Here is a 26,498-nt window from a genome sequence, read left to right as displayed (position 1 = left end):
CATTTGATCGTATTTTATTTATGTGGTTGGTTTTTCTGTTTTTAATTTTTTTTTTTGCACTGATGTTAAATATTGCTGAGGATGACTTAAAGCTGTACTCAGGGTAGCAAGAATACTTTATCATAGAGAGGGATAGAAAATTGTAATTTTCTAGTGCTACATGCATTAGTATACCAAGAATCTATAAAAATAAAAATAATATTCTGAGATGAACTGTTGGAGAGAAACATTAAAAGAACCTTCATACCAAACTGTGAATGATGTCATCTGTTACACACGCACACGCACGCACACACACACACGCAATCTCGACAATGAGGAGATATTAATGTAATGCAATATAAACGTATTTGGAAAATCATTGAATAAAGTTTTCTCTTGGTATCTGGACCTTATGCTTTACTTTGGGAAATTGGAACCTGACTCTTAAAAGAAGTTGACCATTCTAGGTATTTCAAAATAGAATGGTTTATATATTGACTAGTTACCCTTAGATACCTAGAAAGACTTAACTTCTGAAAGCTAAAAGTCACGTTTTATAATATTTTTCCAGAAAAAAAATTATCCTCATTACCTATCTGATAAGACTTGCTATCTGATTTGGTGATTTGATGATATACAGTTATAGTGGAAAAACATCGTTTTTACTTATTTCAAGTCCCTTGCTAGTTTGGCTTTCATGTGATAATTCATCACTTGGTGATAATTAAAAACAAACAAACATCTTATAAAAGGGAGAAGAAAGTTAAGAGAAAACCTGTAGAAACTGCCATCGCACGCAAACACACAATATTTTAAAAAGTGGACTCATTGGCTTTAAATAGACTTATTCTCTGCCAGATATTATGTTTCGATTTATACAGAGAATTATCAAGTAATCCACCAAACATTCTGGGGGTGTCTTGAGAAATCATGGAACATGGGAGAGATGCTAGAAAGTTGAAAGTGATCAGGCATGAAGGTGCATTTCAGAATTGATTGCCACAGATGTTTTATAACAAAAAGCAATAATTGGTTTAGTAGAAATGTTTTATGATATCTTTGAGCCAAAGCTAAAAGACAACCCAGTGAACGTACTATTTGTAAATATGAGCAATATTTTAAGTGCCACATGCTATCTTTTTAAAAATGAAGATGATGGGCCAGCCATGGTGGCTCACACCTGTAATCCCAGCATTTTGGGAGGACGAGGCGTGTGAATCACTTGAGGTCAGGAGTTCGAGACCAGCCTAGCCAACATGGTGAAAGCCTGTGTCTACTAAAAATACAAAAATTATCCTGGCATGGTGGTGCGCACCTGTAATCCCAGCTACTCAGGAGGCCGAGGCAGGAGAATCACTTGAACCCAGGAGGCGGAGGTTGCAGTGAGCCAAGATTGCACTCCATCCTGGGTGACAGAGCAAAACTCTGTCTCAAAAAAAAAAATAAATTAAGATAATGAAGTTATGTGGGGTAAGTTTATAAATGATAGTGATAAATGTTGCACCATGCATTATCATCAACTTACAGACCTTGATTAGTACAGTGTCACAGGGTCATGTTTAGGTATATCTCAAGAGTTTTATTTGTAGCTTGGATAATAATATACAAAGTATAATTATAAAATATGCAAGTAATGTGTTATGAAGGAAAGAAAATAGGTTAAGGATATGAATCAAATAAACGTCTCAATAGCCTTGTAAAAATACTTGCAAAGGAAAAATAGAGTGTTTTAGTTGTGTACATAAAAATAAGTTGTACCAATTCAACATCATTGTGGTAATAGTTTTAAAATTATAAGCACAAATTATTTGATACTCACCTATTTAAGTAGTAAAGCTTAATTCCCCTCCTCGTGAGTGTCTTAGGCTTAATGACTTTCCTCTAATCACTGTAAGATGACAGCAGTGATGGTAAGCCACTTCTGTTATTAAGCTATTTAAAAACAGGAAGTCCAGTTTTGGGTGCTGGTTTTTTCTTGCATCACTTACTCTGGAGGAAGCCAGCTGCCATGTCATGAGGCAGCCCTGTAGGAAGGCCCACATGACAAAAACTGAAGTCACTTAGAGGATCCTGATCTTCAGAAATTGTGAGATATAGTCAGTATTTTTGTCATTACATAAAAATGTTTTTAAAACAAATGTTTGTAGCTGCTTAGTTTTAGGAGTAATTTGGCACGCAGCAATCCCTAACTAATATAGTCAACATTTTATTTAGTAGCAGGATGTATGTAAAAATTATAAAATGGGGTTATGAGTACCTTAAAATTAATATACCTTTCCACTGCTTTAGTAGACAGATAATACATACAATGAGAATCACACCTTACTCCGTGTTGAGTTTTGAGTGACACATTGATAAAGGAAAAGGGTGATGTGGACTAAGTGCAACTAAGTGTTACTAGGAAGAGTTTGGGAAGTTTAGCCTTGTGAGGAAAATGTGGTTAGGCACAGCGGAACAATGAACATTGTTCATTGTTTTATATACATGAAATATCAACATATGAAAAAGCAAAAATATTTTTATTGGTCAACATGGAATATATGCGTTAATTTTTGCTCAAAATAAGGATTTTTTATTCCAGCTTACAGAGAATGGGCTGCTTGAGCAGTAATTTTTCTATCATTAGAGATATTCAAATATATGCTGAGTCTGTGTTATTGAGAAATTTAGAGGATACAATTTTAAAAGACACTTTCAGGGCTGAAATTCTATGAAATAATTATATGCTTGTGGATTATTTTACCTTGGCTATATGGTGGTAATATTTAAGGAGGGTAAAAAAATACATATGCCAAAGTTGTCCTCAGACCAACTGAATCAGACTATATGGTGACAGGGCCTGGTCATCTGTCCTTTTTTAAGCTCTCCTTTTGACTCTGAAGTGCAGTCAGTGTAAAATGATATTGATATATTCATTTTTTGGATTTTAACTTATAAAAGTAATATTTTATACAAGTCATCTTGTATATGATAGACTTTCACTATGAAATGTTATTACATATTTAGAAAACAAAAGCTTATCAAAAGTAACTAATTTGACTATTTAAATGCCTAGTATATTTTTGTAGTCATCAAATTCATTAAAAATGGCATTAAAAATGGCATTCATTAAAAAATGTGAAAGAATAATTTTCAATAGTTTGTTTGTTAGCTAGCCCGAAAATAAATTTAGGAATTAAGCCAGGGTAGCAATAGTAATTAAAAATTACAGCAAATATTTACTGAACAGTTACTGTGTGATCAACACTATACTGAGGATTAACAAACAATTACTTATCTAAGTTGTATAATAGTCATGAATTAGATATTATTATTATATTCATCATTGTTATATTTAATTCATATCAACTAATGACTAATGACATATATTAATATATCATTAAATTAATTACATTTGTTTTGCCCATATTCATTATATTATATTCATTCATTCAATTACTAAATTAAATTTATATATGCACACATAGACACAAAAAACTGTACAGTATTAAAAATGTGTCCAAGGTTGTTCAAAGTGTAATTTTTGGAGCAACTACTTGGACCTAGGCATTCCGGGCCCCAGAATGCTCACTCTTGACCATTATATTAAAGTTATTCATGCGGAACATAGCAATATCATTTAGCATAAAGGTTTCCTGTCTTTTTTTTTATCCCATCTGCCAAAGACAAATCTGCATTTGTCCGATAACTTCCTCTGAATTTTTACTTTTTGAAAAAGAAGGAGTATTGCTTCCTAAGAGAGCAGCTGCTGTCAATTTGAGGAATAAAAAAGATGTAAGTAAGATAAGAGAGAAAACAAAAGAGGACAGGAGTCCATGTCTGGACAGTGATGACTCCAGGGTAGCCTTGAGGTGTAAACAAATTTTAGGAGAAAGGGAAGAGGTGTTACAAAATGTTTCAGGTTATAAATGGGGCCTCTTTGATGGAAAGGGTTCAAATATGCTGTGCATCTGAATGATTTTATACTCTTCTCTCTTTCTCTTGACTATAAGCTTCTTGGCAATGTCTTTTTCATCTTTGTTTCTGCCAAAGACTCAGAGAATGCATAGAACTTTCGTGACGGCTCAGGTTGTCAATATATTTAGAACAATATAGTGACCACTGTATCACTGATTCATTAAAAGGATTTGAGGCTATCACCTATGCATAATGGGCAGTAAAAGTAAAGAAAATCATATGCAGTTAAGCTAGAAGAAATACAGAATGAAATATTTTCTTTTAGCATATCATTATCATATTAATGCTATTTTCAATAGCAGTTAAGTCCCCAATTCCAAAGTGTGAAAATTCAATTTTTAATGCATTGCACTTGAGTATAAAACTAATTTTTAGTTTTGCCCTTTTCTTATATGAATTAAAAGAAGTAAAAAAACCTCTAAACCCAATTTTAAAAATTAAGATTGAGGTCATTTTTAAAAGTAGTTCATTATTCATTAACTTGTGAACACAGCACTGGTATTGTTATATGATTACGGTACACTTATATAGCATTTTTTATTAGCAGACTAAATTAACATGTATTTTACAAGTATTTATTAGCTATTCTGAGAATTGGATGAGTCACTTTAAGTTGCAAAGAATAAACCAAAGCCATTATTGCTATTGTTTCATTGGATGGTAGTGCTATTATTACTATCATGAATAATAATGATTCATAGAGCATTGCACATGTTTCCATCTCAAAATGAGAGCTTTTAACCATGTGTGATCATCAAGATATAGTCTATGCCTCTTTGTAAACAGCTTTAGAAATAGCTGTGTCTGAAAGATTCATTTGTGGTTTATGTGATTGGCAGAACTCTTGAAATACAAGCCGCATTACTTGTAGGGCATTTTTGACAGGCTGCCACGACCTGAACACAGTGAATCTGATGGTCAATTCCAATTCTACTTAGGTTGTATAGATATGGATGTAAAGGGATGTTAGGTCACTGTGGCTGGCATGAAGCATAAAAAAGCAGAGTCCTCAAGGAATTATTCTCAATTGAAAGTGGGATACAATAATAAGAAAACAATTCTAGACAAAATGAATAGAAACAGCAAGAGAAACAGAAAAAAGGAGGAAAAGAAAGAAACAATAATATTTAATAGTAATTTTTTGGGGAGTGGAGAGGCTTATTCTTGTACATGTGTGTGGAGGAGGGAGGACTGGAAAAGAGTTTCCTAGAATTACTGAGAAGTTAAGATACGAATCTATCAATTTCTGATAGATATTTCAGCAATCACAACACAAATGCATAATGGAAATCATCAATATTTTTGTTAATTCATTGTAGTCATTAAGACTGTAAATTAAAAAAGAAAAGCAATTAAGGCATTTGCTGTATAATTTGCAAGATATTCAGAATTAGATCAGATTAGATTAGATAGAATGAGACAAGTTCTATAGAACTTGTGCAAGCATACACATGGATATAAATTTTCTATATAAAGGCTTAGGTTGATGTAAGCATGTCAATAAGTTCAGCTTTAAAATGTAAATTTCCTTGGTCTGATAAATAATGTCTATGTTCCGTGTGGATTTGAGAAGCATTGTCTAGAAAATGTTATTTACAAGACTAGAGTGATGGGATTTCTGGGACATATTATGGTTTTTCAGATTAGACACAATTAGTCAGAAACCATAGTTTTTTTTTAATCAAAATCTAAGATTTGGGGGCCCTCTAGCCAACAGGTACAGTGTTTCTACAGGATTAGACTCTTAATTAAGTTGATGCCATGTTGTTAGCACTCTATTCCTTCTAAAGTATGTCAATATAAACTTCTAGACCAGAAACATATGCCTAGACCTAACAAATTTTGTCCTGAGAAACTGTCAGTCTTAGTCTTATTGCTCAGCTTCCTTCAGCAATTGTGAGGTTCCAACTTGCATGTCAATTGTGTTTTTTGGATGATTCCTTGGGATTACTAACAAGGGTTGTTTAAGGATGAGTCTTGATGACAGGCCTAACAAGTTTCTTAGTTTTGAAGAGTAAACCATAAGCTTAATTATAACTCAGTCCTTGTAAGATAATAACAAAATTTCAGCAGCCCTGTTACTTCTAAATACTGATTGATTATAAACCAGTGATCACAGCTTAAATTGTACACATCAATATAACAGGTAAAAAAAATCATGTCATTATAATAACCTCATTCACTTTTTCTAACATGCCAGGAAGGCACATTTATTTGGCTATTTATTATTTGTTTTTATTTTTTCTGGTCCTTTTTCTGTATGCATGTTACCTCATCTTTCATCTGAACACAACTCCTTTCCGTCATATGGTTCTCTTCAGCCTGTTTTAGCAAGCATCTTTTAGTCTAAAGAAGTGGAAGCACACTTCAATCTAGATTAAGATATGCCACTAGTCACAGGTTTCAAAAAGAGCCAGTCTCCCAAGGGTTTGGTACCAGAAATTATAGATTCCTTAGGACCCAGGCAGGGATTTCTTTCCTTTGCTCAGCTCTGCTCATATCTATAGACTCAATTCAATTCTTTCTTTTCCTCTCCTACTCTTCTCTCCTATCTCTCCTCCCTCTCTCAACTTTCGACTACCTAAACTGTTTTTAGTAGTCTACTATGCACATGATCAAGATGGGCCAGATTTAAATTTTCTAAGTTTTAAAAACTCTATTCCAGCCTCTGATAAATTAACTAGCTGCCTCTTATTCCTACTTCAAATTTCTCCAGGGAGATCATCGGCCTCAGCTTGGATCAAGTATGTCCCTTGGCCAAATCAACAGCAATTAGGAGACAATGCCATGGAATAAAATCACATCTGCAAAGGTAACACACAGGTTAATGGGAGATCAATTCTTGGCAGAAACCCTAACACCTTTGTGTCTGTAACTGTCTCTTCTTTTTCTATTGCCATTGAGTCCATTTCTTGGTCTAAAAACTAGTTTAGTTAATTTTTCTATGATATCATAATGCTAGTATTATATTTTGAAATACATATAATTTATAATTTATTTTACATTTAAAAAGTATTTTTTTATAATCTCTTAGTGCAGGATATGCATTTCCAACAGAGTTCCTTGTCTGCTTCTGTCAATTTTTATATTCGTTTATTCTGGTGTTACAACTTCCATTATTGGCATTTTACAGGACTATTTTATCTTCTGAGATTTTATTAGGAGAAATTCTTACAGAATATATCTTTTATGTTAGTCAGTGCTATCTAGAGAAACAGAACCAATAGAAGAAAGAAGGAGGGGCTCTTTTAAGGATTTCACTCACATGATTGCAAAGCCTGGCAAGTCCAAATCTGTAGAGTGGGCTGGTAGGCTGGAGACCAGGGTGGAGTTGACGCTGCAGCTTCAATGCAAAGGCAGTGTGCTGATGGAATTCCTTCTTGCTCTGGGGAATCAGTCTTCTTTTGCTTAAGGCTTTCAACTGATTTAATGAGGTGCACACATTTTATGGAGGAAAATCTGCTTTCCTTAAAGTCTACTGATTTAAACATTGATCTCATTTAAAAATACTTTCACAGAAATATCCAGAATACTGTCTAACTGAATATCTGCTTTGTTCTAATTAAGCTGACACAAGAAATAAACCATCACACTTCTGTTACAGATATTTTGATAATTACATTTATTATAATTACTGAAAGTTGAAGAATAATATTGAGATGATGGGAGAAACAAAAAAATGTAAAAATATATTTGCTTAGAATGTTACCTAAAATTAATTTCGATCAGAATTTTTTTATCAACAAAATAAAGTCTAAATATTGTCTTGAAATAATAATTACAGAGGTTAAAGATCAAGTTTCAAGCCACAAGCATGAGATAAACATGGTAAAAGGAGGTGAAAATAGGAAAAATACTAATTCTTTGGTTGATATTTTTCTCAATTATAATAGTAATGAAGTTAGATTACATGGGCTCAAATTCTTTCCTTTCTTCTCAAGCCTTTATTTAAATCTATTTTCAATCTTGCCTGGTCTGACTAACCTATTTAAAATTTAACTCATCCTTACTATTCTCTGGCATTCTTCATCCCTCCTCCATCCTCTGCTTTTTCTTTTCTCCCTAGTACTTCCAATCTCTTTACATATCCTATAATTTACTTATCTTTAGCTTATTGTTTATTGTGCATATTCCCACCACTATAATGCAAATACAGACAGGGCAGATATATTTACACATTTTATTTGCTGATGTATCTTCAGTATCTAAAACAGTGTCTGGTGCATAGAAGATGCTCAATACAAATTTGTTGAATAAATGAATGCACACATTCTCCGAACAACAACGAGTCAATCAGAACATGTCACTTTCCAGTTTTCTAATTGCAAAATAAAATAACTTTTTTTCTTAGACTTACAAAGCCATGCATGAATTGCTTCCACTTTCTTCAGGCATTTCATCTCCTTGACGTAAACGGACTTTCCTGTTGCTTCTTAAATATGCCAAAATTTGTTGTTACCTTGGGGCCTTTGTACCATTCCTTGAAATATTCTCCAATTGATTTTTATCAATGCGATTTTATTATTCAGATCTAGCCAAAAATATTACCCTTTTAATGAAATCTTTAAATTGGCTCACCAATCTGAAAGAGCTATGAGTTACTTGATACAACATCACCCTATTTTACTTATTTACATAGAGCTTAACTGACTTTCTTTTTAGTTTGTCTTTGTTCTTGCTATATGCAATAAATCACAATGAAATATTGCTAAATAAGAAAGCTACACAAAATTAAATCAAAAATTATGGAAGTCATCTGAATGTTGAATAATAGGTGAAATTTGAAAAGTACATTGAATAATGAAAATAAATTGAATGTGTTTATTTGGAGAAACTATGTCCCTAAAGGGTCATATTGTTGAGTTTATTAAGAAAATTAAAAGAAAATAGAAAAAAGATATTGTGGAAAATGAAAGATTTAAAAAAACTGTATACAATTCTAATTAACAGTAGACAAATCTGACAGGTAGCCATTTAGGCAAATAACTAAGATGACAAAAAAAAAAAAGAAAAAAAACAAAAGAAGATGACCTTATAACAGTAAATAAATTTAATGATCTGTGATAAATATATTTTTAGTGAAACAGTCATGCACTGGATAACAACATTTCAGTCATTGATGGACTGTGTATACGACAGTGGTCCCATAAGATTGTAACAGAGCTGAAAAATTCCCATCGCCTGGTTATGTCATAGCCACCATAATGTCATGTCATAGCACAAGGCATCACTCACATGTTTGTGGTAACGCTGGTGTAAACAAACCTACTATGCTGCTAGTCATATAAAAGTATAGCACATACAATTATGTATAGGGCATAATACTTGATAATGATAATAAACTACTATGTTACTGGTTTATGTATTTATTGTACTACACTTTTAAACATTATTTCAGAGTGCACTCCTTCTGCTTATTAAACATAAAAATTGACTGTAAAATAGCCTCAAACAGGTTCTGCAGGAGGTATTCCAGAAGCAGGCATTGTATCATAGGAGACAGTGCCATCCCTGTTATTGCCCCTCAAGACCTTCCAGTGGGATAAGATGTGGAGGTGGAAGACAGGGATAGTGATGATCCTGACCCTATGTAGGCCTAGACTAAGGTGTGTGTTTGTGTTTTAATTTTTAACAATGAACAGGTTTTAAAAATTAAAAAAATATATTTATAAATAATAACATAATAATGGGTTCATGTTTTAAGCTAAACGTTATTACACAAAAGTCAAAAAGTTAAAAAAATAGCAAGTTTATAAAGTAACAAAGTTACAGTAAACTAAGGCTAACTTCTTATTAAAGAAAGAAAATTTTAAAAATAAATTTAATGTAGGCTAAGTGTATAATATTTATGAAGTCTACAGTAGTGTACAGGAATGTCTGAGGCCTTCACATTCACTTACAGCTCACTCACTGACTCACCCAGAGAAACTCTACTAGTGAAAGCTCCATTCATGGTAGGTGTCTTATAGAGGTGTCTCCTTTTATTTTTATACTGCACTTTTAGTGTACCTTTTCTTTCTTTTTTTTTTTTTTTTTTTTTGAGACTGAGTCTTGCTCTGTTGCCGGACTGGAGTGCAGTGGCGCGATCTCGGCTCACTGCAACCTCCGCCCCCTGGATTCAAGCGATTCTCCTGCCTCAGCCTCCTGAGTAGCTGGGACTACAGTCACACACCACCACACCCAGCTAATTTTTTGTATTCTTAGTAGAGACAGGGTTTCACCATGTTGGCCAGGATGGTCTCGATCTCATTACCTCATGATCCACCCGCCTCGGCCTCCCAAAGTGCTGGGATTACAGGCATAAGCCACCGTGCTCTGCCTAGTGTACCTTTTCTATGTTTAGATATGTTTAGATATACAAATACTGTTGTGTTAGTTACCTACAGTGCTCAGTACTGTACTTGCTGTACAGGTTTGTAACCTAGAAGTAATGGCCTAGACCATATAACCTAGATGCGTGGTAGGTTATTCCATCTAGTTGTGTGTAAGTCCACTCTTTGATGTTTGCACAAGGATAAAATTGCCTAATAATGCATTTCTCAGAACATACCATTGCCATTAAGCAAAAACATGATTAGATTTTCTTTTCAAAACACATTTAAATGATAAAAACTGAGCCTCATTTTTTCTTAAACTTGATTGTACTTCCCATCTCTAATAATAGATTGTAATTCTCATCTCTTATAATAGAAAACAAAGTAACTTCTAATACGGAGTATGAGTTATTTACCTCTCCTAACTCTTATGAAAGCAAACAAACACACACTACACTTATTTTAGTGTCACCATTAAGATTTTAACTTTCCCTCTTAAAGAACTTTAAAATAAGACTTTGAGTGTATTTCAATAAAGAATGGTTATTGATCTACCAAAGTTTATGCCAAAATTAGAAATCACAATTATTATTCCCTGATACTATGAGCATAGCTCATTTTCTCTTTTTCCTCCACAAATGTTTCTTTGCTTGATCTTCTAAAGAAAAAGTCCATTTGAATGTTAATTCTGCTAATATGACATGTGAATTTCTTAAATAATAGATGATATAAATGGGTGTAGAAATATAGCATAACCACAGCAATATGAAAAAAATGCATAAATGTGCACAGTGCTCATGAAAAATAACAAATAACATGTTTAAAATGTTATCTAAAACAATTAATAGCCTAACTGCTTCTTTTTTTTTGAGATGGATTCTTGCTCTGTTACCCAAGCTGGAGTCCAGTGGCGCAATCTCGGCTCACTGCAACCTTCTGCCTTCTGGGTTCAAGCAATTCTCCTGCCTCAGCCTCCTGAGTAGCTGGGGTTATAGGCATGCACCACCACGCCCGGCTAATTTTTGTGTGTGTATATATATATGTGTATATATATACATATATATATATGTATATATATGTATATATATGTATATATATGTATATATATATATATATTTTTTTTTTTTTTAGTAGAGACATGTTGATCAGGCTGGGTCTCGAACTCCTGACCTCATGATTCACCCGCCTCAGCCTCCCAAAGTGCTGGGATTACAGGCGCGAGCCACCGCACCCGGCCAACTCTGCTTCTTGACTAACAGAATACCCAGATATAATCCCACAAAGAGATTTCATGATTTTACTTAACTGGAGTTCTAAGAAATAAATATGAGAATCAGGTTGAATGTGGCAAAGCTATAGATTGTGAGAAAGGAGTACTTGGATCAAGGATGTTTGAAGTATTTGCTTTATAAGAACACAATGATGCCTAACTAACTAGATTGAAACATCTACAATGGAACCATCTACAAATGAGCTGGCTGACAGCAAAAACCGAGTGTCAAGTTTCTTTTTGTTGTTGTTTTGTTTTCTTTTCTTTGAGACAGAGTCTGACTCTGTCACCCCGGCTGGAGTGCAGCGGTGCCATCTCAGCTCACTACAACCTCCACCTCCCGGGTTCAAGGGATTCTCCTGCCTCAGCCTCTTGAGTGGCTGGGATTACAGGTGCCTGCCACTACACCCAGCTAGCATCAAATTTAAGAGAGGTCCCTGATGTGATTTTGGAAGTACAATGTCTTGTTTAGATTACCTATCAATTCATGTGTAGGAGGAAAGGGCCAGCTAGGGGACTCAACGTTGACTTTGATATCCATCTTCATTCATTCATTCATAAATATTTATTCCAAGGCTTTGGCATGTGCTGAACAAAGCATAAAGAAATTAGCACTCTTATGAAACACATATCTTAACGGGGTAGAAAGACGATGAACATGGTAAGTAAAAAAATGGTAGATTACTTAATAATGGGTATTAAAGGAAAAAGAATACAAAAAAAGGGAAAACAATACAAAAGAATACAAAATGCAAATAATACAAAGTGCAGGTATAAAAGAATACAAAATGCAGAGTAAATATGAAAAGTTTAAGTAGGTGGTCAGGGAAAGCCTCACTTGAAAGGGAGACTTTTGGGTAAAGACATGAAGGAAATGAAAAAATTAGCTATGTAGATATGTGCAGGAAGAGCATCATAGGCAGAGAAAAAAGCAATTACATATTTTTTTGTTGGCTGATCTTGCCTGGCACATATAAGGAATGGAAAGGAGACAAATGTGACTGAAGTACATTGAATGAGGAGAAATGTAAAAGATGGGGTCATGGAGGAAATGAGTAGCCAGATCAAGTATGTCTTTATAGGTTGTGATAGTTTGAATGATTATTTCTAATTCCTTATTACTTCTTCTTTCCACATCCTTTGCCAGTACAGTCATATGAGCTGGTCAATGCAATGTGAGCAGAAATGACATTATATATCTTCAAGTTTAAGCTTTAATATGCATTACATGATTTTGTTCTCATTCTCGTGCTTCTGCCATCATCATAAAAAGAACATGGTTTATGTAGATCGCTTGTCACAGAAAGAGGAGAGATATGTCAAGTAGATGTGAACAAATCTGGGGCCTGGAGCCAAGTCTGATGAAGTCCAGCCAAGATCAATAGAGAAATTTGACTCCCAATCACCTGCCCCCTCCACCACCACACACAGTCAAAGCACAGATAAGCAAGTAAAAACAAGAAATAAATACTTATTTTAATCCACCAAGGTCATTGTAAGGATAGTGGCTTTTTCTCTGGATGATATTAAAAGCCCCTGCAAGGTTTTGAGTAAAGAAGTGAAAAGATAAACTTATATTTAAAAATATCTCTTCATCCTGTTGTATTGAAAATAGTGTCCAGGTAAAGAAGCTAGGAGTCTGGTTGGAAGCTATTTTGCTAATCCATGTGAAAAATAATGATGGCCTAGAAAAGTAGGGGAATGAGGGGTGCAAAGTATAAAAATTGGGTGTATAGTGTACAATAGGATGTGTTGATAAATGTATTGAAGAAAGCAATAGAGAAGACATCGATAGAAATAAAGAATACAGAGAGACAGAGATATAGCGACAAAGACAGGGATGAGGAAGAGTGGGGGAGGGAGGGAGAGGTTATGGACAGAACAAAGGGTTTGAACTTGAAAAACTAGAAATGTTCAGCTACCTTCTAGAGAAGTGGAGAAAACTGCAAGAAACCACTGATTTGAAGAAATGGGGACAGTATCTGTAGTATTCTGTTAGTTGTGGTGAATTAGAGATGTTTTAGAAATCCAAATAGTTATGTCTAGTACATAGACATTTGTGTCTGGAGGAGAAAGAAGAGTTCCAAGCTGGAGATGTGAGTCATGGGCTTTCTCTTCGAGGATTTTGCATGGGGCCAGGAAAGAAGACATATCAATAGTGAAAGAAATTTATTTGTTTGACAGCTTCAGTTTCTATTGCACTTTCTATCTGGCATAACCTAACATTGTTTGATAAAGCTATAAAATCATGCTTTACTATACTTTCATCCAAGAAAAGCTCAGTTGGTTTCTCATAGTTAGTTGCTCAACCCTCCTTTAACACATCTCTTCATATTATTATTCTTGGTTCTCTGTAATATATTTCTCACACTTTCTTTTCTCTCCTGAAGCAGCCATTCATATCTCCACTTCTGTTTCTCTCAATCTATGATCTCATTTCAAATAGAAAAGATGAGTTTGAGCAAGGAAGAAACTAGTAAGTGGTTAGAGTATTGATGGCTTCATGTGGTGTTAGGGGAAAGGACATAAAAATTCCCTAATTATTGCTATTGTGTATATAACACACAAAGAATGACAAATGAATACCAATATATTAACAGTTAGACTTGTGTCTAATTTTCAATTCCGTAGAATATTGGTAAAGTTACTTTGAAGTACTTAGCTAAGGGCAGGAGTCTAAGACAGGCCATCCCTTCCCCATAAAGACCCTAGCCAAACCTTCTGACATTTCTGTCTTCTTGCCCTACACTGCCTCAGCTGGTAGAAAGGAAACAGAAAAGAAAAAGCTAAAAGAGCCTGTATGTGACAGGCTGAGAGGCTATGTACCACTTGCTTCATGCGGGGCAACAAATACAAGAAATTGCATATGGAAATTAATTTATTTTTAATGCCCCATAATACTGCCTGTTAGTAAATGTGACTGAATCAATAACTCAGGCCCTGATCAGGGAAATGGATAATCTTTCTTTGGGGAGATGAATAAATCAGAGGTTTCAGCAGAGTCTTTAGTAGATGGATGGCCATTATCCCTCTCTTACAGTTTGTTCTTTCCTTAAACTGTTTCTATATCTTTATCCTTTTAACTAAATCCAGTGTCATTATTTGTGTTTCAAATGTCAAGCTCTATGTGTCCTTGAATTACCTCTAGCAGTATGTACTATTTTCTTTATGCTTACATCTATCTGGCATGCACCATTCATGTAATCATTACAACAAACCTGTGTTTTAGATATTGCTCTTTTATACATTTTACAGATGAGGAAATTTAGGCATAGAGAAATAAGTAAGCTTCCTAAAGCCAAACAGCTAGTGAATGACATAACTAGGGTCTGAACCCAGGCAAATTGTGACTTTATAGTTTTGAACAATGTGTAAACAGCCTTATTTCTAGTTTCTTTAATTGTATGCTCTTTTTTCTTTTTTCTTCCTAAACTTTAGCTGAGATCACATTACTACATGACATGTTTCCCTTTGATTTTCCTACACTCTCAAGTTTCCACCCTTTAAGTGTGTTTTCTTTATTACTCATAAAGTATTAGCTTATGACCTTATTCCTGTTTTGGGGATGTAGGCTTTCTGTTTTGTGTGTAGCTTGCCACCACACCTTCTAAATTTGGCACTTCTTTGAAATTTGATTTGTGTTCTCTGAAAGATACACAACACTTTCCCAAACATCAAATTCAGTGGGATTTTTTGATTCTTCATCTTTCTTGATCTTATTAAAGTAATGACTAAGAGAACATGGCTCCTGGCATTAAAAATGTCTAATTCTGAAACATGAATCCATCATTTTCAAGCTAGGAGAAAAATGGCAATGTCTAATACTCCACTATATCTCTACCACTGACATTCCTCATAGTAATTGGTTTAGTAATATTACCCTTGCATGGTTCTTACGATCATTTAATAAAGGCTAGCAAATATGCATATGAAGAATTACCATTTTTTCTTAACATTAAAAAAAATTCTGACACACGCTTATAAAGTTCTTCACTGAAATAGCTGTCACCTTTTCTGCTTCTTCTTTTGACACTGCCTACACATGAATCTTGGCAAAAGCTTTGTCATTGGACTGCTTTTTTTCTTTCTGTAAAAATTTTACTCTCTGTGATATCATTCACTTTCAAAGCACCGTCACCTTTATGCAGAAGACTTCCAAATCCACTCTTGTCACAAGTGTTCTCTCTGAAGTGTCAAGTCCATATTCTCCATTGTCCCCTAACATTTTTCACTTGAGTTTTCTGTCAGAACATAAAAATCACAGTATACACATAAAGAGGGAAAAAATCAAGAGATTTCCTTCTAAATCAATTCTTGCACTTCAGATTTTATTTTAATTTTATTTTTATTTAGATGGAGCTTTGCTCTGTCACCCAGGCTGGAGTGCAGTGGAGCGATCTCGGCTCACAGCAACCTCTGCCACCTGGATTCAAGTGATTCTCCCGCCTCAGCCTTCTGATTAGCTGGGATTACAGGTGGATGCCAACACATCCGACTAATTTTTTTTTTTTTTTTAGTAGAGACGGGGTTTTGTTATTTTGGACAGGTTGGTCTCAAACTCCTGACCTCAAGTGACCCACCCACCTCGACCTCCCAAAGTGCTGGGATTACAGGCATGAGGCACCATGCTGGTCAGATTTTATATATTTAATGTTACTTTTCTCTCTGCCACTGAAGATTGATGCCATCATTCACCTGCCACCCCCCATCAGCCACCTAATCTAATCATAAACATATAATATTAAAACTGAAAAGAACTGAGAGTTTGTTAGCCCACTGCTTATCACAGATGAGTAAACATAGAATTAGATATGCAGCTACATGTGGGGAGTCAGAACGAGAACCAAGTTTCCCAAACCCCAAGGCTGTAGTTATTTCCTGTATAAAAACCTGAATCTGTTACTATTCTAAATAAAGTTATTTAGAATAGTTAGAATACATGTGTACTGTAGTGTATATTTATGCTGAGTCCACTGTTTGTAAGACAGACTCACTTCTTTCATTTATGTGTTGTGACACTATTACCTGGAATACCTTCCTTGTCATTCACATACATTGCCCTTCAAAATTTACTGGATTTTGAGTGTCATCGAGATTAATAGACAACTAACCCTTTTGGACTTTAAGCTCTTTGTGGTCATAGCCTATTCATCTTTCACCCACCAAAACATGGGAGGCTAGTGCTTGACCCACAAGTATTTGCAAACAAACTATTAAATATGCAGTGTCAACTTTAGGCATAGGTCGATGTGGAAACCCAACTGATAATCCTGACTTTCTCTGGGAGAAACTCTTTGAAGAAAAGAAGAAAACATAAACAAAAAGCAGAATATTGTGATTTACCTGAGGCATGCAAGGTCAAATACACATCAGTATGGCATAACTATCAATAATATTACTTGAGCACCTGCTGGATACTAAGTGCTGTGAGCTATAGATGGCAACAGAGAGAAGCTATAGTTCTTACTCTTGCTAAGCTCCATAGTATGATATAAATAAAAGACACACACAACCAGATAGATCAACCAATACAAGGTTAAATGCTGAAATTATGTATAGAGTAAGAAAAGTTGTGGCTTCCTTTGGCCGCATATGGCTCCCCAGAGCTATTTACTTTCCAAGGCAGGTGAGAGTTCTTATGGCTATAGAATTTCTTAGCCTAGATATTACATTATGTCCCTCTCATATGTTATGATTTATTAATAATTAAAACCTATCCTTCAAGAAACTCTGACACTTGCATAAACAACTACACTCTGCTTCATATTTATAGATGCAAGCTTGAAAGTTTAGGTGTAGCAGTATGAGAATTGGTTATTTTATCTTTTCAGTTACGTTTAATTATATGTGCCCTTACCTTTCAAAATATTATTTATTGGCTTCCTCAGGTACAATGGTCTTCTAGAAGTTAATACATCAAATTGTTATATATCCTCTTAATTATTCCTCTCTGATTTAGTTAGAGGCTGCCACATATTGTAATGCTACTTCAGGATAAGAGAATGCGTTCTTTTCTATTAGTAACAAAAGCAATTACTCAAAGGGAAACACAGTGTCTTCATTCTGCCTATGTTCTGTTATCCAAATTACAGTTCCACTTTTATGAGAAACAGCTGGTCTCAAAATTGCTAGCTTGTTGTAGTTGCCCAGTGATTCACTTCATTTCTGAAGTTAAACCTGTTTGATTATGCATAATTGTTATTTATGTAGGTTTATGAATTTCAGTTATTTCAAGACTGTAAGAACTTGGTTCATATGTTTTGAAGGAGGAGCCAAGCTGTTTATATTCTCTGAACTCTGTGAGTTTAAGAAAATCCTCACTCTGCCTCCAGCACTGGTTGTCAGATATTGTATTTTTAGACTTTTATTTTCACCATGTATCCCTGTTCTTAGAACACAACCGTGGTGAAGATATTCAGCCTTTCATCGAGAACCTGAGGAAACATGTATTTTCCTGATCCCGAGTCATTTTGTCTCTTTTGTATATGTACTTTACCATTGTAGATTCACAAAATTAAACTGATTATTTTAGGGATGATTTCTTTTATGTCTCCTTCTGACACTGACTCCTTGAGGAAAGTGACCATGCCTGCCTTATTACTTTGTACAATCGGATGAATGAATGAATAGATTAATAAATGAATGAAGCTTTTGGTAGTTTTTCAGCACTGCCTTATTGCTTTTCACTGCCGTTGTCCAGCCAATTCCTTCTGCTTCTTTTAATCAATGTCGTAACTCTCATTACCCCATGCCTTTTCCAAGGCATCAGCCACACTCAAGTATATACGCTGTCATGGTCAGAACAGGAGTTAGCTTTTTCCATTCTTTTTTTTTCCCTTTGCACAAATGAGGAAGTGTATTGTCACTCTTTAATAAAAAAAATTACAGACAGCAAAGTTTTTCATTGAAATGTCATATATCACCATTATCCACTCTCTTCACCCTTTTTGCAAGTCGGAAGTCTTTTAACAAAGCTTCCTTTCTACCTTTTTTCTCCCTTCATTCCTGCCTTCTTTCTTATCTACTTCCACTTTCTTTTTATTTTCATCTTTCTTTTTCTCTTCGTTTATTATACCATTATGTAAAACTGTTCATTTACAGAAGGTAAGACCCTTTATGACATATATAGATAAGCACAACTATGTGTATATAGCCCAGCTCTCTGATGTTTATGTGCCCGCTAAAGTATAGTCTTCTCCATAATCCTTTTTCTTGGCTCAATTTATGCACTTGGGATGCTGTTTGCTTTCAGAATAGGTTTTAGGCTCTTTGTTAAGAGTTTTGCCTAGGAAGTAGGACTTCCTGCTTGTTTTCTAGTCATTTGTGTTAGTCATACTGCAAAGTGGAACAATGAACAAGAACCATAGAAATGCTCCCCAAATTATATTTTATATAAACTTCAGATTATTCCTGCAAAAACTCTACCTGCAAATTGCTACGGCCTTGAATATCAGCACTCATCTGCGTTCAGTATATTCTTTAATATGGAGATTTGGTGATACTTCTTGGGAGCATTCTGGGTGATGCAGTAAAACCCATTCCCAGCTTCCTACACTTTCTTTTGAGTTCTGTCATCTTATCTCACTGGCCCTCCCACTTTATAATAACATATAGTAATTATATATTTTTTATTTTAAGTCTTATATTTGTTTAAAAAACAGCCTACGTGCCTTAGAATAAAATTCTGATCGAATCAGGAAAGCAGAAGAATAATCAATATTTTGCTTTTGCAGGAGCCAAATAGGGACAGGGTAAGGGAGCTAGTGGAGTCACATTCACAGCATGTAGTTAGGAAACTATTGTCATCATTAAGATATAGAATATCCTGGTCAAGAGAAACACAGCCATTTACTAGTTCAAGGTTCTTATCATTTACTGTATTCTGTGATGATTAAAATTTATGTCCAATAGTGATGCATATTCTTCATGTCGCAGGTATAACAAAATAAGAAGAATTAAAAAACAAAAAAATTCGGTATTATGAATTATTATTTTTGCAAACAGCCTACTAGTATGCTTCATTATAATGGAGTAAAATTATATAGTAACTGATTCAAATTTATTTTATTGTAAACTTTATCAAACAGCAGTAGTAAACACTCACTGCATGCTCAGGCTTCTAGTTTGCTCTAAACCTATCATGGCTATATGCTCATGTGGAACAGTTCACTGGCCATCATGTAACTTTATTAGAAATATTATTTCTAATATTCTGGCCGGGTGCAGTGGCTCATGCTTGTAATCCCAGCACTTTGGGAGGCCGAGGCAGGTGTATCACTTGAGGTCAGGAGTTCAAGACCAGCCTGGCCAACATAGTGAAACCCTGTCTCTACTAACAATACAAAAATTAGCCGAGTGTGGTGACGCATGCCTGTAGTCTCAGCTACTGGGGAGGCTGAGGCAGGAGAATCGTTTGAACCCAGGAGGCGGAGGTTGCAGTGAGCCAAGATCCCAACACTGCATTCCAGTCTGGGCAACAGAGTGAGACCCCGTCTCAAGAAAAAAAAAAAAAAGGAAAAGAAAGAAATATTATGTCTGAATTATTTATTGAATTACATATGATTCTAGTATCTATATATAAACTTTTCAAGCAATATTCTTGTTTCACTCTTGTTCTCCTTGCTTTGTAAAATTTAACTATTAAAATTATAAATGACATAGTCAATATCTGGGCCCATATCAGGTTATCAATGTTATTACCATGGTAAATAGATAATTGCTTTATCATGTTCTAAAAATTGTATTTAAATGACATGGTGATATTGAATAAAACAATATTTACTTTATTCATGAAAATTTAAGAAGAAAACATAACAAACATGGAGAATGAATGGCAGAAAAAATTTAGACTAGACTATTTCCTAACTGATCTTCTAAAATCTTCTAAACTTATGATAAAAGTACTGGCACTATTCAGTTCTTTTGAATATAATCATAATTGCTTCTTTTCCGAATATTGCCATTTATGGCAGTTAACTTAGAATTTGCTGTCAAACAGGAAAAAAATTGTATTACATTGTAGCTGGAAATTGCAGTAAGACATTCCTAAAAGAAGTAATACTTGCGTGAATTCTCAAAAAGAAAATAGGATATACCCAGGATAAATAAAAGTTTCTAAGATTCTGTGATGATGGGAAGCACATACATACATCTCAAAAGTAAAGAAGTGCAGGTATTTGGCTCCAGCATTATAATTAAAATGAAAAATGAGATTGGAGATTTAGGTAGAGGCTAAATTATAAAAACATTTTGAAGTGTAGTTTAAAAGATTGGAATTTATCTCAAAGGTAATTGTAATATTTCAGTCTAAAATTTAAGAAGTATTTTAAGCAAAGGAAAGGCATGCTTAGATTTCTATTTTAAGAAGGGTCATCTGTCAGGAAAATGGTAGACAGGCTAGACTAAGGGAGTAATCAGACAGCTATCACAGTGTTGCAGGTTCTAAGCCTCTGTGGTGGCAACGGAAGTAGGAGATACACCTAAGGGATGGAATGTGGGGAGCTAAGTGAAAACAAAGCACTTTTCAAGGTTATTTTCCAGAAGATAAATTGAACAACCAGTTTTTTAGTTGCTATTCATTGGGCAAGATACAATTGGGATAGGTGGTTTTGGAGTGAAAAAAGGGCATTATGAGTTCAGATCCAAAAATTTCAGGTTTTCTAACTGGAATTCTGTAACTGTAAGCTAATTCTCTACTTAAACATTAATTATACAAATACCATATGTTTACAAAATGCTTCCTGCAGCTGCTTCTTAATGTTTGGGGAATACTGTGTTCCTCTGCAGGTCTGGTGAAAAGCTCTTTTAATTTTTAGCAGAAAGAGAACAGCATTTAGGTAAACTACTACCTGAGAGCGTCTCTGTTCCTGCTCAAAAATGCTTGGTTATATTGTCATATTCTACATTTTTCTGTAGAAGAGCAGTTAAGAGTGCAAGCTCTGGATCCAGATTGCATTAGTTCATGATCCTAATTAGATTTGGAAGCTGTATTACCTATGCTTAGTCTTATATTTTCTTTACTTCACTTTACCCATCTGTATTAGTCCATTCTCATTCTGCTAATGAAAACATTCCCAAGACTGAGTAGTTTATAAAGGAAAGAGGTTTAATTGATTCACAGTTTCATATGACTGGAGAGGCCGCACAATCATATTGGAAGGGGAATGAGGAGCAAACTCATGTCTTGCATGGAAACAGGCAAAAGAGAGTGTGTGCAGGGGACTCCCTTTATTAAACCATCAGGTCTTGTGAGACTTATTCACTATCACGAGACCAGCATGGGAAAAACCTGCCCTCATGATTCAATTACCTCCCACAAGGTCCCTTCCACTACATGTGGAGATTATGGGAGCTACAATTCAAGATGAGATTTGGGTAAGGACACAGACAAACCTTATCATTCCACCTCTGGCCCCTCCCAAATCTCACATCATCACATTTCAAAACCAATAATGCTTTCAAAACAGTCCCCCAAAGTCTTAACTCATTTTAGCATTAACTCAAAAGTTCACAGTCCAAAGTCTCATCTGAAATAAGACAAGTCTATTCCACCTATAAGCCTATAAAATCAAAAGCAAGTTAGTTACTTCCTAGATACAATGGGGGTATAGACATTGGGTAAATATACCCATTCCATGTAGGAGAATTTGGCCGAAACAAAGGGGCTACAGACCCATGCAAATCCAAAATCCGAAAAGACAGTCAAATCTTAAAGCTCCAAAATGATCTCCTTTGACTTCATGTCTCATATCCAGGGCATGCTGATGCAAGAGGTGGATTTCCATGGTCTTGAACAGCTCCAGATCTGTGGCTTTGCAGGGTACAGCCGCCTTCCTGTCTGCTTTCATGGGCTGGCATTGAGTGTGTGGCTTTTCCAGATGCACGTTGCAAGCTGGCGGCAGATCTACCATTCGGTGGGCTGGAGGATGGTGGCCTCCCCTCGCAGCTCCAATAGGGAGTGCCCCAGTAGGACTCTGTGTGTGGGCTCCCACCACACATTTCCCTTCCACACTGCCCTAGCAGAGGTTTTTCATGAGGGCTTTACCCATGCAGAAAACTGCCTGAACATCCAGACATTTGCATACATCCTCTGAAATCCAGATACAGGTTCCCAAACCTCAATTCTTGACTTCTGTGTAGCTGCAGGCTCAACACCACAGGGAAGCTGTCAAGACTTGGGGCTTGCACTCTCTGAAGCCATGGCCTGAGTTGCACCTTGGCCCCCTTTAGCCATTGCTAGAGCCCCGGTCCTTACGCTGCACACAGCAGGGGGACCCTGAACCCTACACATGAAACCACTTTTCCCTCCTTGGCCTTTGGGCCTGTGATGGGAGGAGCTGCTGTGAAGGTCTGTAACATGCCCTGGAGACATTTTTTCCCATTTTATTGGTGATTAACATTCTGGTCCTTGTTACTTTTGCAAATTTCAACTGTTGGCTTGAATTTTTCCCCAGAAAATGGGTTTTTCTTTTCTACTGCATCATCAGGCTGCAAATTTTTCAAACTTTTATGCTCTGGTTCCTCTTGAATTCTTTGTTGCTTAGAAATTTCCTCTGCCAGATACTCTAAGTCATCTCTCTTAAGTTCAAAGTTTCACAGATTTCTAGGGCAGTGGCAAAACACCATCAGTCCCTTTGCATAACAAGAGTGAACGTTGATCCAGTTCCCAACAAGTTTCTCATCTCCATCTGAGACCACCTCAACCTGTGCTTTATTTTCATATCACTATCAGCATTTAGTCAAAGCCATTCAACAAGTCTTTAGGAAGTTCTGAAATTTCCCACATCTTCTTGTCTTCTGACCCATATCCAATCTTTTTCTCAGCCCTCCTAACTGTTTCAACCTCTGTCTGTTACCCAGTTTCAAAGTTACTTCTACATTTTTGGTTATCTTTACAGCAGCACCCCAGTACCTAGTACCAATTTACTGTATTAATTTGTTCTCATGCTGCTAATAAAGACATTCCTGAGACTGGGTAATTTATAGAGGAAAGAGGTTTACTTGACTCATAGTTCCACATGTCTGGGGCCTCATGTTCCAATCATGGTGGAAGGGAAATGATAAGCAAACTCATGTCTTACGTGGCATCTGGCAAAAGAGACAGTGTGCAGGGGATCTTCCCTTTATCACACCATCAGATCTCATGAGACTTATTTACTATCACAGGGACTGTGTGGGAAAAATCCATCCCCATGATTCATTTACCTCCCACAAGGTCCCTCCCACTGCATGTGGGGATTCTGGGAGCTATAATTCAAGATGAGATTTGGGTGGGGACACAGCCAAACCATATCACCATCTCCTAAAATAAATACATACAATGAAAAAAAAATAGTAATAATTCCCACCTTATAAAATTGAGTGATGCACAATGTGAGTTCTCAACAAAAGTTAGGTAGAAATGTCAATGTCTGTGATTAAAGTTTTCTACTTGCTCTCTTCCTTGGATTTTGAAATTTAGCTATTTAATCCCCAATACAGCTGTTTACAGACACACTAGTAAATTAAGATCTTCCGATTACCTTGCTAAATTGTAAGAACGTGTTAAATCAATTGTTGAATTTTGAAATGGAACCTTCAGGCATGATTCTGTAGTAAAGATAAGAAGATTCAAAAAATTAAAGAAGGGTGAAGAAGAAATTAATCTCTGTCACCTATGGGGTTAGTTTTTAAACTTCTAGCAATTCTATTTGAGTAAATGTAGAAAATAAATTAGTAGTTGAAGATTTGTCCACAGATTTCATATATTGTCACTGCTGCTGGAATTCTAATGTGTCTCTAAGTTAGTAGTTCTTGATTCTGCCAGCTAATTGGAAACTGAGTCTGATTTCATTAGTGCAAGGTATGCCCTGGAATCTGATTCTGATTTAATTCCTTTGAGATGTGACCTAGGCATTGAGCTTTTTTAAAGTCCTCATAGATTCTAATGACAGCCACTTTTGAGAACACTACTCTACAGGAATCTATTATTTCACATTCTCCCACTCTGAATTCCTGCCATGGAGTTTTACAGTCAGTTATAAAAACAGAAAATACAGGGTTTCATTCTTTTATTATTATTTATATTATAGATTTTTTCAAATAACATCGGCAAATATAAATCTTGAGTCATGAGATATGTTTATTGTGCTTTATTCAAATTGCTACAAAGGATTAGAAAACAATAGTAGGCATCTAAGGTATTCTAATCCTGCTATTTTTAATTAAAATCAAATTTCTAAATATTTGAAGTTCCAACACTAAATAACAGTAGCACTCTTATTATATGCTATATACTAATGTCACATTTATATATTATACATTCTTCCCATGTCACACTAAAATCTTTAGGAATTTTCTTTTCTCTAGCAACTATCCTTGCTCTCTGGGTTTCTAGATATTCTAGAAGTGTAGCTTTAGTACATGCATTTGTCTTTAGATTGTGAGTGCTAGAACTGATAAGCACTGCATAAAGTGTTTACCTCAAGTGTATATGAAAATTGTATTAAACAGAAAGGAAAACCTGCGCATAGAAAAATATTATATGGCATATTATCAAAGCATTTTGTAATACCATTGTTTGTAAATATGTGCATTTATTTGCTTGTAGGTTGGCTGTCATTTAACACATTTTTACTGGAAATCTGCTGTAGATAGTGGCTGGGTGTGGTGGCTTATGCCTGTAATCCCAGCACTTTGGGAGGCCCAGGAGGGTGGATCGCTTGAGGTCAGGAGTTCGAGACCAGCCTGGCCAACATGGTGAAACCCTGTCTCTACTAATAATACAAAAAGTAGCCGGGCATGGTGGCAGGTGGCCTGTAATCACAGCTACTTGGGAGGCTGAGTCAGGAGAATTGCTTGAACTCGGAAGGTGGAGTTTGCAGTGAGCCGAGATTGCACCATTGCACTTCCGCAACAGAGTGAGAATCCGTCTCAAAAAAAAAAAAAAAAAATTGCTTTCGGCACTGAGGGATACGTTATGTAGAAAAATGTTATGCTTCTTGTTTGCTTACATATAAGAAGTAATTTATCTGCCCCAAAGAACACTGTTGTTATTTTTACTTATATTTTATACATTTGTATATGACACATTAGTCCAAAATAGTTTTAAGTATTTGCTGTGGGCAGATTAATGGGCCTCCAAAGATGTCTACATCCAAATTCCCAGAACCAGTGAATAGGTTATGTTGCAAGGCAAAGGGGAATTAAAGCTGCAGATAGAATTAAGTTTTCTAATCATCTGATCTTGAGATAGGGCAATCATCCTGGATTGCCTGATGGCACTAATATAATCACAGGGCCCTTATAAAGTGAAAGGGGAGGGGCAGAAGAGCCAGAGTCAGAGTGAGAAAGATTGGACTAATCATTACTGGCTTTGGAAATGGAAAGGGGCTAGTTGCCAAGGAATGAGGGCACCTTTTGGAAGCTAGAAAAAAGCAAGAGGATGGATTCTCCCATGGAATCATCAGAAAAAATATATATACACTGCTGACACCTTCATATGAGTCCTGTGAGACCCATTTCAGATTTCTGTCCCCCAGAATGATAAGGTCATAAATTTGTGTTGTCTTAGGCCAGCAAGTCTGTTCTAAGTAACAGCAGCAATAGGAAATTAATTCAGTAGTTTAAAGTAACTTAGGGCATATACCAAGATAAAATAAATTGGAAATATGTAGCAAGCATGACATAGTAGGAAATAAAAGTAAAATAATAATGTGGTATTAGGAATAAGGTTGCAACAATAATGGCAAGCTAAAAATGAAAAAAAATGCAGGGAAGGGAAAATGTTCAGCTACAAAATTAAAATGCCTATAAGGTAAAAAACAAAAGGATAATTTGGGCCACAGATACATGTTATAAAACTGTCATAGTCAAGTGTTTTTCCACAATGTGTTTGTCAGAATGCCAGTTCCATTAGATGCTTTGTACAACATGGGTGCTCTGATCCATGCTCCATTCTATCTAACCCTGCTGGAAGCACTGTTGAAATGAAAGTT

This window comes from Pan troglodytes, chromosome 14, assembly GCF_028858775.2.
Source record: "Pan troglodytes isolate AG18354 chromosome 14, NHGRI_mPanTro3-v2.0_pri, whole genome shotgun sequence".
NCBI lineage: Eukaryota > Metazoa > Chordata > Mammalia > Primates > Hominidae > Pan > Pan troglodytes.
The sequence above is the reverse complement of the archived record's forward strand: the minus strand, read 5'-3'. Positions refer to the sequence as shown.